Source organism: Belonocnema kinseyi, chromosome 1 (assembly GCF_010883055.1).
Source record: "Belonocnema kinseyi isolate 2016_QV_RU_SX_M_011 chromosome 1, B_treatae_v1, whole genome shotgun sequence".
In the NCBI taxonomy this organism is placed as follows: Eukaryota; Metazoa; Arthropoda; class Insecta; order Hymenoptera; family Cynipidae; genus Belonocnema; species Belonocnema kinseyi.
In genome coordinates, this window is record NC_046657.1 from 31306452 (window position 1) to 31314139 (window position 7688).

General features: G+C 18.1%; 1 protein-coding gene across 2 annotated transcripts in view; it reads left to right on the plus strand.

The window, feature by feature from the left end:
• LOC117174893 (protein rogdi) overlaps nt 1-7688 on the plus strand; it is a 30851-nt gene that overhangs the window by 22341 nt on the left and 822 nt on the right. The gene's annotated exons all lie outside the window — the stretch shown is intronic.

A 7688-nucleotide genomic window follows, 5' to 3' on the forward strand; every position in this document is an offset into this window, starting at 1 on the left:
TCCACGAAATAGTTCAATTTTCAAAAAAAAAAAAATTATTTTTACAGAAAAAATTAATTTTCAAACCAAAAAAATGACGTTTCAAATAAAAAGATTAATTTTTTAATAAAAAAGACGAGTTTTCAACCATTTTTCACGAAATAGTTCAATTTAAAAAAAATTAATTTTGAAACCAAAAAAATGACGTTTCAAATAAAAATATTACTTTTCCGATAAAAAAGACGAATTTTTCTATGAAATAGTTCAATTTTCAAAAAAAAAAAAATATTTTTACAGAAAAAATTAATTTTCAAACCAAAAAAATGGCGTTTCAAATAAAAATATTACTTTTCTAATAAAAAAGACGAATTTTCAACAATTTTCCACGAAATAGTTCAATTTTCAAAAAAAAAGAATTGAGAAAAAAGAAATTTGCAAATTTTCGTTTGAAAAAAGTTAATTTTAAAAGAAAATGATAAAATTTAAGAAATAAGATTACTTTTCTATTGAAAAAGACCAATTTGCAACAAAATAAATGAACTTCCAAAATAACAAAAATGAATTTCTAATAAACAAGACTAATTTTTAATCAAGAGAGACGAATTTTTTGTCAAATACATGAATTTTTAACTAAATAGTGGATTTTTTTACTAACTATTGTAACCAAAAGGAGTAAGTTTCAACAAAAAAGCTAAATCTTCAATCAAACATTAAATATTTAAATTTTCAGTTGAAAAAAAATTTCAACAAACAAAAAAACAATAGATTTTTAGCCAAAAAAATTAATTTTCAAGTAATAAGATTATTTTTCTACTAAAAAAGACGAATGTTCAAGAAAAGAGTTCAATTTTTGAGGGGAAAAAATTAATTAAAAAAAAATAGTACATTACAAACAAAAAGATAAAGTTTCAACTAAAAAGCTTAAATTTTCAACTTAAAATTGAATGGTTAGCTTTTCTTTTAAAAAAATTGTTTCTAAATTTTAAAAGAAAATGATTAATTTTTTCCCCAAAAAGATAAATTTTTATTAAAAAGTTGAATATTCAACATAAAAGTTCATTTTTTAATAAAAAATGGAATATTTAAACTTGAAAAAAATGAATTTTCAACAAAAATATTGAATTTTCAATCTAAAAGATTAATATTCTAAATTCAAAAAGAAAACATTTTTAATCAAATAGTTGATTTTTCGACTAAAATAGTTAGATTTACAATCAGATATAAATTAATTTAAATTCATTTTCAACAAAAAATGGAATATTAAAATTAAAAAAAAAAAAGTAAACGAATTTTCATTAAAAAAGTCCAAGCTCCGCCCAAAAAGATTAATTTTCGACATAAAAAGATTATTTTTTAATCAAATAGTTGATTTTTTAACTAAAAAGGATTAATTTAAAATCACAAATTAAATAATTAAATTTTTAGATAAACAAATAATTTTCAACAACTTCAACAAAAAAACGAATTTTCAACAATTTGGTTTAATTTTTTATCAAAATAGTTCAATTTTAACCAAAAAGTTGAACTTTCGACTAAAAATGATAAATTAAAAAAAATTAATATTTAAACTTTCAATAATGAAATTTTCATTTGAACAGTTAATTTTCAACAAAGAAAAAATACGAATTTTCAACAAAAAAGTTCAATTTTAAATAAAAAAAATTAACTTTCTACCTGAAAAAAAAAACAAATTTACAATGAGAAATTAAATAATTAAATTTGCAGTTAAATAATTAAATACAACGAAAAAAATGAATAAATTTCAACGAAAATATTAATTTGTTATCTAAAAAGATAATTTTTATACTAAAATGTTGATTATTCAACTAAAAAAGTTTAATTTAAAATTAGAAACAAAAAGTTCAATTTTCAAAGATAAATTTGATTTTGCAACTAAAAACAATAAATTTAGAATCAGAAATGAAATAATTAAATTTTCAGTTAAATAAATAAATAAAACAAAAAAATGCATTTTTAACAAAACGGTTTAATGTTTAGAAAAAGAAAGTTCGTTTTCAACCAAAGTTGAACTTGAAGTAAAAATGAGAAATTTTTAACAAAAAATTGAATATTTAAACCTTAAACAAAAAAGCTCAATTTTCAAATAAAAAGATTAATTTTTTACCTAAACAGAGAAATTTTCAAACAAAAATGTTCACTTTTCAATCTAAAAGATTAATTTTATAAATAAAAAAAGATAAATTTTCAATCAAATAGTTGATTTTTCAACTAAAATAGTTAAATCTAGAATCAAAAATTAAATAATGAAATTTTCAGTTAAATAATTAAATTGAATGTTAAATATTTAGTAAAAAAAATAAATAAATTTGAACAAAAAGAATTCTCAACAAAAAAAAAGGAATTTTTAACCAAAAAGAAGGAGTTTCAACTAAAAAAGCTCAATTTTAAACTAAATATTAAATTTTCAGTTGAGAGCAAATAATTTTCAAAAAATTATATATTTCAGCTACCAAAATCAAGTTTCAAGTGGCCAGATTTTTGTTCTACTAAAAAAGACGAATTTTTAAGAAATTAGTTCAATTTTCGAGAGAAAAAAATTAATAAAAAAAAAAGAAATTTACCACCAAAAAGATAAAGTTTTCACTAAAAAGGATAAATTTTCGATTTGAAAAAGAATTGTTACATTTTCAGTAAAAAGAAAAATTTGTTACCAAAAAATTAATTCTCAACAAACAAACAAAAAATGAATTTTAAACCAAAAAGATAAAATTTAAGTAATAAGATTACTTTTGTACTAAAAAAGACAAATTTTCAACAAAATAAATGAATTTTCAACAAAAGAAAAATGAATTTTCAATCAAAATAGTCGAATTTTTGATTAAAAATTCATGTATTTTGTGGGAAAATAATTTTTTTAGAGTAAAAATTTAATTATTTTATTTAAAAATCAACGATTTTCTTCAATTTTTCGACCAAGCATTAAATAGTTAAATTGTTAGTTTAAAAAAATTAATTTTCAACAAAAATAATGATATTTCAACTAAAAATGATAAATTTAAAATTTAAAATTGAATAGTTAAATTAAAGAAAAAAAGTTTTTAGTCAACAAAATTAAGTTTCAATTAATAAGATTATTTTTCAACTAAAAAGACGAATTTCCGTTAAAAAAACTTAAATTTTCAATCAGATATTAAATAATTAAATTTTCACATAAAAAAAAAATGATTTTCAACAAAAAAAAGATTTTTAGCTAACAAAATTATGTTTCAAGTAATAAGATTACTTTTCAACTAGAAAAGACGAATTTTCAAGAAAATAGTTCAATTTTTGAAAAGAAATTGTTTTAAAAAAATTTTACCATCAAAAAGATAAAGTTTCAACGAAAAAAGTTAAATTTTGAAATTGAAATTCAATAATTAAATTTTCTGTTAAAAAAATAGTTTCTAGACAAAAATATTAATTCTAAACCAAACAAAAAATGAATTTTCAACCAAATAGTTGATTTTTCAACTAACTATTTTAGTTGAAAATTCATGTTTTTAGAGTAAAAATTTAATTATTTTATTTAAAATTCAACGATTTTTTTTAATTTTCAATCAAGCATTAGATAGTTGAATTATTAATTTAAAAACTTAATTTTCAACCAAAAGAATAAAGTTTCAACTAAAAAAGTTACAGAAATTTTCTATCAAAGAGTTCCATTTTTTACCAAATAATTAAATTTTCAAACAAAAAAATGACGTTTCAAGTAAAAAGATTACTTTTCTACTAAAAAAAAGACGAATTTTCAACCATTTTCCACGAAATAGTTCAAAAAAAAGAATTGAAAAAGAAGAAATTTTCTAACTAATAAGATAAAGTTTCAACTCAAAAGGATAAATTTTAAATTTAAAACGGAATAGCTCAAATTTTTAGTTGAAAAAATATAATTTTTCACAAAAAAAAATTAATTTTAAACGAAAAAAGTCAAATTTAAGTAAGAAAATTACTTTTCTACTAAAAAACACAAATTTTCAACAAAATAAATGAATTTCCGAAACAAAAAAACAAAAATTTTTAATCAACAAGATTAATTTTCAATCAAAAGAGACAAATTTTTGATCAAACACATGAATTTTCAACCAAAAAGTTGATTTTTCAACTAACTATTGTAGTTAACAATTCAATTATTTGATTTAAAATTCATGAATTTTATTGAAAATTCATGTTTTTATAGTAAAAATTCAATTATTTTAATTAATAACCAGCGGTTTTTTAAATTTAAAATTGAGAAGATTATTTTTCTACTAAAAAAGAAAAATTTTCAAAAAATTAGTTCAATTTTCCAGAGAGAAAGGTGAATACAAAACAAAGAAATTTACCACCAAAAAGATAAAGTTTCAACTAAAAAGGATAATCTAAAAAAAAACTATAATTTTCAAGAAAATAGTTCAATTTAAAAAAAATTCTGCCACCAAAAAGATAAAGTTTCAACTAAAAAAGATAAATTTTCAATTTAAAAAGGAATAGTTAAATTTTTAGTAAAAAGAAAAATGAATTTTTAATCAAAAGAGTCGAATTTTCGATCAAATACATGATATTTCAACCAAGTATTTGATTTTTCAAGTAACTATTTTAGTTGAAAATTCGACTATTTGATTAAAAATTCATGTATTTTATTTAAAAATTAATTATTTTTTTCAATTTTTCAACCAAGCATTAAATAGTTAAATTGTTAGTTTAAAAAAGCTAATTTTCAACAAAAAGAATTATGTTTCAACTAAAAATGATAAATTTAAAAAAAAATTTTAGCCAACAAAGTTAAGTTTCAATTCATAAGATTATTTTTCTACTAAAAAGACGAATTTTCAAGAAAACAGTTCAATTTTTGACAAAAAAACTAATTAAAAAAAAAGAAGTTCACAATCAAAAAGACAAAGTTTCAACTAAAAAGGATAAATTAAAAAAAAAACCCATAATTTTCAATAAAATATTTCAATTTAAAAAAAAATGCATAAAAAGTCTGCCACCAAAAAGATCAAGTTTCATCTAAAAACGATCAAATTTCAATTTAAAAAGGAACAGTTAAATTTTCAGTAAAAAAAAACTATTTTTTAACAAAAAAGAGGAAGCTTCCAATAAAAAAGCTAATTTTTCAATCAAATATTAAATAATTAAATTTTCAGTTAAAAAAAAAAATAATTTTTAACAAAAAAAAGAAGATTTTTAGCTCAAAAAGTTGAATTTTCAAATTAAAATTCAATAGTTAAATTTTCTGTTAAAAAAATAATTTCTAATAAAAAAAAATAAATTTTTAACCAAATAGTTAATTTTTCAACTAACTATTTTAGTTGAAAATTCATGTTTTTAGAGTAAAAATTTAATTATTTTATTTAAAAATCAACGATTTTTTTTCATTTTCAACCAAGCATTAGATAGTTGAATTATTAGTTTAAAAAATTAATTTTCAACCAAAAGAATGAAGTTTCAACTAAAAAAGCTATTTTTTCAATCAAATATTAAATTTTCAGTAAAAAAAAAAAAACAACAAAATATAATCGGATTTTTAGCCAACAAAATTAAGTTTAGAGTAATAAGATTATTTTTCTACTGAATGAGACGAATTTAAAAAAAAATAGTTCAATTTTCATCTTATTGGTTGGAAATTTATTAATTTTATTGAAAATTGAATTAATTTGTTGAAAATAAATTTTTTTAATTGATTAAAAATTATATTTAAATTATTATTAAATCATATTTAAATTATAATTAAATTATATTTAAATTATAGTTATTATTAATAATTAAAAAAAAATTTTTATGTTATGTAGTTTAAATTTCAATTATTTGTTTTTAATTCACTTATTTTGTGAAAAATTCTTTTTTTTTTAGTAGAAAATTTGATCTTAGTATTTGAGACTTCATTTTTTTAGTTAACAATCTTTCTTTTTTTTATTGTTGACAATTATTTTTGAACTGGAAATTCAACTATTCCATTACAAGTTGAAAAATTGTCCTGTTTAATTGAAACTTTATCTTTTTGGTTTAAAATTTAACTATTTCATTAAAAATTTTGTGGAAAATTCGTTTTTTTTTCTTAGAAGAAAATTAATCTTATTGCTTGAAACTTCATTTTTTTTGTTGAAAATTAATATTTTTGGTTGAAACTTTAACTATTTCGTTGAAATTTGTATTTTTTAGTAGCAAAATGATCTTATTTTTTACTACATTATCTTTTTTGTTAAAAGTTCATTTTTCTTGTTGTTGAAAAATCATTTTTTTGTTGTTGAAAATTTAATTATTTTGTTAAAAATTTGTCTTATTTAATTGACATTTTAAATTCTGGTTGAAAGTTCGTCTTTTTTAGTAGAAAAATAATCTAATCTAATATTTTTGTTAAAAATTTATGTTATTCAGTTAAAAATTAAATTTTTTGGTTGAAAGTTCGCATTTTATTAGTAAAAAAGTCATCTTATTTTTTAATTCTTTGTCTTTTTAATTTAAAAATAATTTTTTTGGTTAAAAATTTAGTGTTTGATTTGTTTTAAAATTGAACTATCTCGTTAAAAATTCGTTTTTCTTTTTAAATTGATCTTCCTCAGCTTAAAATTTATTTATTTGGTTTAAATCCATGTATTTTGTGGAAAATTCGTCTTTTTTAGAAGAAAATTAATCTTATCACTTGAAACTTCATCTTTCTGGTTGAAAATTCCTTTTTTTGGCTGAAAATTAATTTTTTTTTTAATAATTTATCTTTTTTAGTTGAAAAATCATTTTTTTTTGTTTGAAAATTTCCAGTTTAATATTCCTCAATTTAGTTGAAAATTTAATATTTTTGTTAAAAATTTATGTTATTTAGTTAAAAATTTAATTTTTTGGTTGAATATTCATTTTTTGATTTGTTTTAAAATTTAACCATTTCGTTAAAAATTCGTTTTTCTGTTTAAATTGATATTTTTAGTTAAAAATGCGAGTATTTAATTGAAAATTTAAACATAAAAAATGTATGTTGTTTAGATTAGAATTTATTTCATCTTTTTTAGTAGAAAAGTGATCTTATTTTTCAATTATTTATCTTTTATGTTGAAAATTTCTTTTTTTTTTATTGATAATTGAACTATTTCGTTGAAATTTGTCTTTTTGAGTAGAAAAGTCTTCTTATATTTCTATACTTTTTTTTTCGTTGAAAACTCATTTTGTTGTTGTTCAAAGTTAATTCTGTCTATTTAAAAATTAAACTATTCGGTTGAAAATTGTTTTTTTTTTATGGAAAATTTAGCTATCTGGCTAAAAATGAATTTTCTTGTTATTAAAAGATTCATTATTTTAGTTCAAAATTCATTTCTATATTCGGAAATTTGACTATTTTGTTAAAATTTTTTTGTTGCGAAATAATTTTTTTATCTGAAAATTTAACTGTATCGTGGAAAATTAATTCTTTTTATTATTGAAAATTGATCTTTCCTAGTTAAAAATTCCACTATTTAGTTGAAAATTCGTCTGCTTAGTGGAATTTTTTTTCTGGATAATATTCTTTTTTTGTTTTGTTTTAAATGTTAACTATTTCGTTGAAAATTATTTTTTTGAATAAAAATTGATTTTTCTTTTACCCAAAAATTCGACTATTTAGCTGAAAATTTCTGTTCTTTTTCTAGAAATTCTTGGTTGAAAATAAATTTTTTTAACTAAAAATTTGAGTATTCTATTTTAAATTGAAATAATTTTTTAAAAATTTTAACTTTTTCGTTGAAAATTAGTTTTCTTTATTG